At 41.8% G+C, this 10,098-nt stretch overlaps 1 protein-coding gene across 1 annotated transcript in view; it reads right to left on the bottom strand.

Annotated features, from left to right (window-relative positions):
- LOC122555285 (mucin-3A-like) overlaps nucleotides 1–10,098 on the bottom strand; it is a 462,531-nt gene that overhangs the window by 413,661 nt on the left and 38,772 nt on the right. Inside the window, exon 2 of the mRNA XM_043701128.1 lies at nucleotides 9,084–9,158. The gene's annotated coding sequence lies outside the window, so the exon portion shown is untranslated. The remainder of the gene's footprint in view (nucleotides 1–9,083; nucleotides 9,159–10,098) is intronic.

The raw sequence follows: 10,098 nt of genomic DNA, 5'->3' as shown, positions 1-10,098 counted from the left end.
CACCCCAGTCCCAACTGCAGTCAGAATTCAGGCTTAGTGTGGGGTAATATAGATTTCAAGAATACAACATCAAATCATAATGCTGATAGAGTTGGATTCTTGGTCCTAATTACTTTCTTAAAATTTCCTATGAAAAATTGAGAAATTATATACAACAATTCACCTAATGCTGTAACAGCTTTAAGTATTTATCTGTACTTGTGGAACTTTCCAAATCAATAGCAGACGCAGAATTATTCTGCAATTTACTCCTAATTATCATGGTCCGGTTATTCAAAATTGTACTGTGTGATAGAGATAGTGAAAACATGCCCATTGTTTGATTTAGCAATTGCTGGTATTCTGCCATCCACATTCTCAACTATCTGAATCAGTTCATTTATTCATGTGAAAAATTTACTGCAGGGAACTTTTATTTATTGGGGAGATAGCATGGGGTAGCATTTAAAATCCTGGTATTCTGCACATGACTACAAGTTTAATGTGTTTTTTTATAATACTTAAATCCTTTGATCTTTATAAAAATGATAAAAGGATGTTTTTGGTTAAATCAGCATGGCATACATAAGAGTAATGTGCAGCAGAAGGCAATTTCTCCATGTTGGATTGGAAAAAGGAATCGCAAGCCACTTTCCTTTACATTCAGTGTCTATTTTAAATATTAAGTTTAAATTACAGCTGTTGGTTTTGAAATTCTATGGGTATATGTTGCTGAAACCCTTTGAGCTGCAAGGGTGACCATAACTCCACAAAGCCATTCATAATTCTTTATTTATTCTATGTGTGTGGTACTGACGACAAGGAAACTTGATGCTGTTATTTTGACTCTACCGTAGACATTCATGCATTGCACCCACTGCAGTCAAACAGTTGCACTATTATGATATCATTTTTTTCTGGTTACCAGTACTGGTCCCAAAATTAACTTCAGAGAAACAAATTTAATTTTGTTGGTGCTCTTATTTGTTGATCAGGTATGTTCTAATTAACACGTTAAGCTGATATTTACAGGGGTGCTTTCTATTTCTTGAATGAACAACCTTGAAAATAACAGTTTAATTTCATATTCTGTGAGGTCCAAGAAACAACTAGAAGGTAATAAATATGTGAATGAAATATGAGGAAGTACTTTGATTACTCAAAAGGTCAACGATGTATACCAACAAATTATCCAGTGCATTACTCATGGAAAGTCATATTTAGAGCAACAGAAACATTAATCATGAAACACACAACAGCTTCCTTTATACAATATTTTAGATCAAAAATGTCTTAATGGCTTCATAAATTAGTGTCCTAAAAATGGAGAGGATGAGATGTAGGGGATCTAAACTTGTTGAGGAATGAGCTTAGAAGAGGTTTTTAAAGATGGAAGTGGAGTTGCAGACTAAGGGAAATGAATCTCTGGAGAGGTTGGGGGTAAGAATGAGGTAACTGAAATCTTGACTCTCAACAATGAGCAAAGGGAATAGGATGAATGAAAGGCCAGAATCAGAGGAGTAGGGCATTTGGGAGGGGCATACTGCTCAGGAGATTGCACAGATGTGGGCTCAGATATTCCAAGGAATAGCAATCACTGTCAAATTACCACTCTGCCCTTTTTTTTCAGTTAGTGTACGAAGATCCACATTTCTAGCTGGAAATTCCACCTTCGCAACTTCAGAAACAGGAAGCATTTGGGAAATCACCACAGTTCCCCCATTGTAAGGATAGGGGAGAAGTCAAACCAGATCTTTTTTGGTGTGGTCAGGTGCAGTGCTCTGTGATTTAAATGTCCAGCAGAACAGTCAGCCACTTTGACAGCTGTTGTGAAAGCGCAAGTATGTAAGGTGAATATGAAGTTAGGGTCCCATGGGGGTAGGGTGCCAGGAGGGTAAGGTATCAGAAAAGTGATGGAGTACTTACAGCAGATCAGGATCGGGGTGCATGGGTTTGTAAGGGCTGGTAACAGGGGAGATCCAATGGTGTTGGAGACAATGATGGCAGAGGGGGAATATCTGGGCTGATAGTGGCAGGAGGGAATGATGTCATGGCTGACTGATGGGTGAGAGGAATTTGGGGCCATTGGGCTTTAGCCTGCTGATGGAGGGCGGGGTTGGTAGAAGCGTATTGGGTTACAGAGGTCTGAGCAGGGGCTTGAAAAGTTGATTGTTAGGTGTCTGGGATCTGAAAGGATTGAAGAAGGTGTAGCTGGGGTTGTGTGTTAAGTTGGAGGGTCAGCTTAATAAACATCCAGAGGGTTGACGAGATTATTAGTTGTCTAACTTTTCCCAGATATCTGTTAACTGAAGAGAAACTTTCCAAATTCTTCACTTTAATGGACTGTTTGGGAAGGGGAATTGCCCTTCAGAAGTTTCCATTTGCTGAGCAATTTCTGCAGAGTTTGCAACATCTTGGATTCTGCATGATCACAACATGCAACTCCAAGCAACACATTACCAATAATTAAGACCCTCAGTGAAGAGTAGCTATGAATGATGCTGAGGTTGAATTGTTTGCCAAGGACATAAGTAGAAGAGTTTATTTAAAACGTGAAATGATGGGAGCCAAAGAGCACAATGAACAAGTGGAGGTGAGGTGAAGATTGATCTGAGTCTCTTGTGGCTGTACTGGGAACAACCCATATACAAAACAGGAAACTAGGGATGTGTGGGGAGGATAACAAACATAAAAGAGGGTTTTTTTTTCCCTTTCTTGTGTGTGTGTGCAGGTGTGAGACACAGTGAGAGACACAAGGTGCACAAATCTTTATTCAATTTCCACCACCAGGAAGATAGGAAAACACCCAAGTGGCCAGTGACAAGCAGTACCCTTCACAAAAAAGGGCAGTGCTGTGTGATCAAACAGTAGAGGGGAGGGTAGGGACTAAATCAAAATAGAGTTGGAGGGGGAAATAATGCACTCCACTCCCTGCGGCGCCCACCTCGCCCTGAACAAGTCCAGGGTGTTGGTGGACATCGCGTGCTCCTTCTCCAAGGACACCCGGGCTCTAACGTAACCACGGAAGAGGGGCAGGCAGTCGGCCCTAATGACCCCCTCCACGGCCCGCTGCCTGGACCTGTTTATGGCCAGTTTGGCCAGGCCCAGGAGCAGACCCACGAGGAGGTCTTCAGACCTGCCCTCCCTAGTAGAGGGTATTCATGATCAGAAATTGTTAAACTTAATGTTGAATCCTGAAGGTTGTAAAATACCCAGGTGGAAGATGAGGCATTATTCCTGCAGCTTGGACTGAGCTTCACTGGAGCACTGCAGCAATCCTGAGAAAGAAATGTTGGCAATGGGAACATGGTAGTACATTGAAGTGACAGGCAACTGGAAGCTCAGAGTCATGTTTACAGATAAACTGTAATTGCTCCATAAAGTGGTCACCCAGTCTGCATTTTGTCTGAGCAGCATAAAGGAGATCACATTGTGAGCAGTGAATACAGAAGATAGAATGCAGTTCCGCCATGTCTGTTACCCACCTCCACACTCCTACATCTGATTTTATATGGGTTGCTGCTAATAAGGCCAACCCATTTTCAACCATTCACGTTTTTTGTTAACACCTCACTCAGCATTTAACTCACTCGTAGCTTACCATCAGCAATCCCTTTGCTTGCTTTGCCTTTTTTGTCTTTCTCTTTTGATGCCAACTCTGTGTATTCTATCCACACCTTCCCCAACCCTATCCCCAACATCATCATAATCACCACTTTTTCCCAGCTGCATTCAGTTCTGATGAAGTCACTGGTCTCAAAACAATAACTTAGTTCCTCTCTCCACACATGAGGCCAGACCTGCTGAGTTCTCCAGCAATTTCAATTTTTGCTTCAGATTATATGTATTGGTGAATTTCAGGTGAATATACTGTACTAATATTTTCAGAAGAAATTTGAAACATGCCACATCAAATATAATTATGGGAAATAAAAGCTTACGGTGTAAGGGGTAATATTTTGGCATGCACATGCATTGATTGACTAACAAGAAATCGAGAGAGCATTAACAAGCATTGTCTGCTTTGTAAGATATGAGTGGTGTGCCATAGGGATCAATGCAGGACCTCAATGACTTACAATTTATATAAATTATTTGGATGGAGGGACGGAAGCTATGTTGTTAATAAATATGTTGTTAACAAAAATATTTTTAAAAATGTGTTTTGAAGGGGACATAAGGAAACTACAAAAGGATATAGATTGATTAAGTGAGTGGGCAAAGATCTGACAAGTGGAATATAATGCCAGAAAATGTGCATTTGTCCCCTTTGGCATGAGGAATTAAAAAGAAGAATATTATCTAAATTGTGAGAAATGGCAGAGGTCTGGGATACAGAGGGATTTTTTTGTCTGAGTGCATGAATCACAAAAGACTAGTATGCAGGTGCACCAAGTAATTAGGAAACTAGCTGAATGTTATCTTTCTTTGTGAGGGGAATTGGATATAAATATAGAGAGGTTAAAAACAATGACTGCAGATGCTGGAAACCAGATTCTGGATCAATGGTGCTGGAAGAGCACAGCAGTTCAGGCAGCATCGAGGAGCTTCAGCAAAATCTCTAAATATAGAGAGGTTATGCTTTAGTTATACAGGATATCTCGCGAGACCACATTGGAGTACTGTACACAGGATTGGTCTCCACATTTAAAGAAAAATGTAAATGTTTCACAAGCAATTCAGGGAAGGTTTACTATACCTGGAATGGGCAGGTTATCTTATCAGTTTTAATTTTTGGACAGGCTAAACTTGTATCTGCTGGAGTTTTCTAAAAATAAGAGGTCACTCAGAGCTGAAGTGAAGTTCTCTGAGAGTTGTTTATGTTTGGAACTTTCTTTTTCATTAAGTGGGAGAAGCAGAATCTTTGAATATTGTTAAGGAATAGGTGAGTGCATGTTTCGGAAGGAATGGGTGGGAAGATTGAGGTAAAAACAATGACTGCAGATGCTGGAAACCAGATTCTGGATCAGTGGTGCTGGAAGAGCACAGCAATTCAGGCAGCATCCGAGGACAGGCAAAATCGACGTTTCGGGCAAAAGCCCTTCAGCAGGTGTAGGTGGGAACGTTGACCTTGTAATCGGATCAGCCATGATCTTATTAAATTGTGAAGAAGACCCAAGGCCTACAAATAGCCTACTTGTAAGTTGTTTACATACTTCTTTTTAAACTAAAGCTGTGTGTAAAATAGATTATTCATTAGATGTCTCCCATTAATAACTATATCTAAAGAAGCCCAATCTCTTGATTCTCAATGCACTGCTTCAGAAACCCATACATTCTCAGAAAACTCTATCTTTACAGCATTAGAGCCAATTATGCTTTCCAAATGCAAATTGAAGTTACCATGTTATCACTAAATTATCTATTTTATATTCTCTACTGCAAAGGACCGTGGAAGCTCAATCATTGAGCAGGTTCAAGACAGATATTTATATATTTCTATATACTAATGACAACAAGGGAGATATGGACAGTGATCAGCCATGATGTGATTTTGGAGCAGGCTCAACAGGCTGAATGGACTATTCCTATTTCCAATGAAAGTGAAATCAAAAAGAATTTCAAGTTTATCCACAAATCAATTCTTTCCAAAATCAAGGTGATCTCCCAGCAGCAAACCATCAAAGACAGAGCTTACTTTGTCCAGTGTTGTTGGGTAGTCAATGACTGGCAAGTAAATGCTAATGAGTCAGCAGTCTATGTCACATATCAGATGTTGCATATTAATGATACTTGCGACTACTATCCTTTGAGGTGTGCCTGTGAATACTCATCTACAGACAGCCCCACCTACACGTGTGCAGGACTAATCTTGGGAACGGAATACAGATCAATTTCTCTGGAAGAAGGGCTGGGGACCAGGCATTGCTTCTTCACAACTGTGAAGTTTAAAAAGATGAGAGAGGATCTGATTGAGACATATAAGATTACTAAAGGATTGGATACTTTGGAGGCAGGAAGCATGTTTCCATTGATGGGTGAGTCCAGAACCAGAGGATACAGTTTAAAAATAAGGGGTAGGCCATTTAGAACAGAGTTGAGGAGAAACTTCTTCACCCAGAGAGTGGTGGATATTTGGAATGCTCTGCCCTAGAAGGCAGTAGAGGGCAAGTCTCTGGATACTTTCTAGAAAGGGATGGATAGAGCTCTTAAAGATAGTAGAATCAAGGGTTATGGGGATAAGGCAGGACCAGGATACTGATTGTGAGTGATCAGCCATGATCATAATGAATGGTGGTGCAGGGTCGAAGGGCAGAATGGCCTACTCCTGCACCTATTGTCTATTGTCTCTTGTCTAATTGCCTGCCATCAATGCGTCAGTGTTCTCAAGGCTCCCAATGGTTGCAGCCACATTGAGGATAGGATGGCTGTTACAACCAGTTGAGGAGACACAAATCAGCTCCCCTCTTTTTAAATTTCTCTCCATCAAATGTGACAAGTAGTTTCATTTTTAGCATTCAGTTATCATACTTCAGTTAAAATGTAGTACTAGTCAAAATTAAGGAGCAATTTACAAGTTTTTCTTATAGTGATAGAAAGAAATTTTATTACCTACTAAACCCCCAACCCCAAACTATCATAGCGTTGAACACACACACAAACGCAGATAATAAGTTTTAAAACGGTGCCTGATGCAAACAGAAAAACTAAAGGCTATGCAGTTTAAACATCCTGAGAATCATTGAAATGTTAGATGTCTGACCTTGCTGAGGATAATATCTCAGAAGTATTGACTGCATTTGGTCAACTCTGCTGGGCAGACCACATTGTCCACATGCCTGGCATGAGACACCTGAAACAAATGCTCTACTCAGAGCTTTGACATGGCTTGCAGGCCCCAGAAAAGCAAAAGAAATGCTTCAAGAACACGCATTAACCTTCCTTAAGAATGTGCTATGTCCGCATTGACAACTGGAAACTCCGGCTGAAGATGTCCGAAGTGGAGGAAAATCATCTAGGAAGGACCTGTACACCTTGAATCTCACCATTGATGATAAGCTGAAGTCAAGCATCAACTGAAAAATCAGCCTTACATTTAAATTTGTTTATGTATTCATCTTCATTTATCTCTGTCACTTCTCCAAGCCTGTCAACACTCTGAGACTTTTGCATTCTTGGAAATTGCCCTGATGAGTGCAAGGCAAAAAAGGCTGCAACAAAATGTGTATTTTTTAAATTATAGATGTGGCTACCCCACAGTTTCATAGTGTGCAGGAAGAGAGGGAAAGGAACTCATGTCAATCCAGGCATCCCATACTGTAGTTACCATTCCCACCACATTTGTCTGACTGGCGACAGATACTACAGCTCATGTATTGGATTCAGTCACCTGAGAACTCATTGTTAATATGGAATAGACAATAGACAATAGGTGCAGGAGCAGGCCATTCTGCCCTTCGAGCCTACACCACCATTCAATATGATCATGGCTAATCCTTAATCAGTATCCTGTTCCTGCCTTATCTCCATAACCCTTGATTCCACTATCCTTGAGAGCTCTATCCAACTCTTTCTTAAATGAATCCAGAGACTGGGCCTCCACTGCCCTCTGGGGAAGAGCATTCCACACAGCCACCACTCTCTGGGTGAAGAAGTTTCTCCTCATCTCTGTCCTAAATGGTCTACCCTGTATTTTTAAGCTGTGTCCTCTGGTTCGGCACCCACCCATCAGCAGAAACATGTTTCCTGCCTCCAGAGTGTCCAATCCTTTAATAATCTTAGATGTCTCAATCAGATCGCCTCTCAGTCTTCTAAACTCAAGGGTATACAAGCCCAGTCGCTCCAGTCTTTCAGCGTAAGGTAGTCCTGCCATTCCAGGAATTGACCTCGTGAACCTACGCTGCACTCCCTCAATAGCCAGAATGTCTTTCCTCAAATTTGGAGGCCAGAACTGCACACAATACTCCAGGTGTGGTCTCACCACGGCCCTGTACAGCTGCAGAAGAACCTCTTTGTTTCTATACTCAATCCCTCTTGTTATGAAGGCCAGCATGCTATTAGCCTTCTTCACTACCTGTGTACTTGCATGCTTACCTTCATTGACTGGTGTACAAGAACACCCAGATCTATTTGTACTGCCCCTTTCCCTAACTTGATTCCATTTAGGTAGTAATCTGCCTTCCTGTTCTTGCAACCAAAGTGGATAACCATACATTTATCCACATTAAACTGCATCTGCCATGCATCTGACCATCCACCTAACTTGTCCAGGTCACCCTGTAATCTCCTAACATTCTCCTCACATTTCACCCTGCCACCCAGCTGATGAAATTTGCGAATGTTATTGCTAATACCATCTTGTATATCCTGAAGATAGATTGTAAAAAGCTGCGGTCCCAGTACTGATCCGTGCGGTACCCCACTGGACAGTGCCCGGCATTCCGAAATGGAGGAGTGGAGGAGTGTGGAAGGATGAGAGAATGCAGGCTGCAGCCCTATGAAGCAGGGGGAGGGCTTGCAGTTGGCCTGTGTGGGGATGTGGGAGACTACAGGAGCCTGGTGGGCAAGGGCTGGCTGAAAGGCAGCTGGAGGAACGGAGGGAGGGAAGCACGCACAGAGGAGGAAGAGCAAAGAGAAAAGAGAAAAAAAAGCCAAAGGGGATAAAGAGAAAGAGCAACAAAGAAAATGTGGCTGGCCAGCACGCCTTGAAGTAGGGAGAAAAGGCAGAGGCCAGCGCCTACGGCCCCTCCAATCCACAGGAACTGATCCTGAATCTATCGAACTCTGGAAAATAATCACCAACGCATCCATGATTTCTCGAGCCACCTCCTCCAGTACCCTGGGATGTAGACCATCAGGCCCCGGGGACTTATCAGCCTTCAGACCTAATGGTCTCTCCAACACCATTCCTGGCAAATATAAATTCCCTTAAGTTCAGGTCCTTCAGCCACTGTTACCTCTGGGAGATTGCTTGTGTCTTCCTCAGTGAACACAGATCTGAAGTACCCATTTAATTCTTCTGCCATTTCTTTGTTCCCCGTAATATATTCCCCTGTTTCTGTCTTCAAGGGCCCAATTTTAGTCTTAACCATTTTTTTGCCTTTCACGTACCTAAAAAAGCTTTTACATCCTCCTTTATATTTTTGGCCAGTTTACCTTTGTACCTCATTTTTTCTCTGCGTATTTTCTTCATAGCAATCCCCTGTTGAAGCAGATCATCCTCAAGCATGAAGGAATGTCTAAGAGAAAAGAAAATATTAACCTGACACAATAGTTATTTAATTGTTAACTACTATCCTCAGCAGTTGGGGGGAGTTGTAGAATGATTATTTTTGAGTTCCTGGTGAATGGTTACTTTCTCTACTAACTTTTCTACTGGACATTGTCTTCTGGCATTGACAGAAATAAGGAGAGAGAAAGAGAGACTTCCACCTCTTGGTATTACAAATTCACTTCTCGTTCTCTCTGTTCTGCTCAAAGGCAGCTACTGAAATCAGGCTTGTTAATTCCCAAGTATGGTCACATTTCCAAGCCAATAATTGCAGGCAACCTTTGATGTCAATAATTGCACCACCATACAAGTGTGAATTAAAACATAAGATGCAAATTGCTTCATGCTGCCTTGTTTCAATGCCTTATATAAAGTTTAATGCAGATGGTTTCATTTATTCCACGTTGGTCTCCTGGACTTGCCATAATCTGTGGTCAGCTGATCATGGCAGCCATCCTAGGTCAGCATTTGTTCATTTTTTTGAAACCATCTTAGTTTATGATAGATCTCAGGTATAAAAATCAGATGATGGAAGTCGACAATTGAGAGTCCATATTTATCACTATCGTAACAGTGACCAACAGTCTTGGATTTTCCAAGATTATCTTGAAACTTGGCTTCCTTTCCCAATTCCAGAGGTTGGGCTTCCCACGGCACCATTTTTCCAGGGTCCCTCTGGCAGTGGCAAGAAAGTGGCTCACAATGTCTCTCCATGTGCACACTGTACAGTTCTATGTAGACACACAGACACTCAGCCAGAAGGGAACAGCACAACTGAGGAGCACTATCTTTTGAGAGTTATGTGACTTCAGCAGATGTCTGTTGGGGTTCACGGAGGCCTCTGACCATCGGGTAAAGGTCTGCTGGCAGGAAGCCTGGGACCATTATGACCATAGGGCGATATTCAC

Source organism: Chiloscyllium plagiosum, chromosome 12 (genome assembly GCF_004010195.1).
Source record: "Chiloscyllium plagiosum isolate BGI_BamShark_2017 chromosome 12, ASM401019v2, whole genome shotgun sequence".
In the NCBI taxonomy this organism is placed as follows: domain Eukaryota; kingdom Metazoa; phylum Chordata; class Chondrichthyes; order Orectolobiformes; family Hemiscylliidae; genus Chiloscyllium; species Chiloscyllium plagiosum.
Note: the sequence above shows the minus strand (reverse complement) of the source record. Positions and strands in the feature narration are given on the sequence as shown.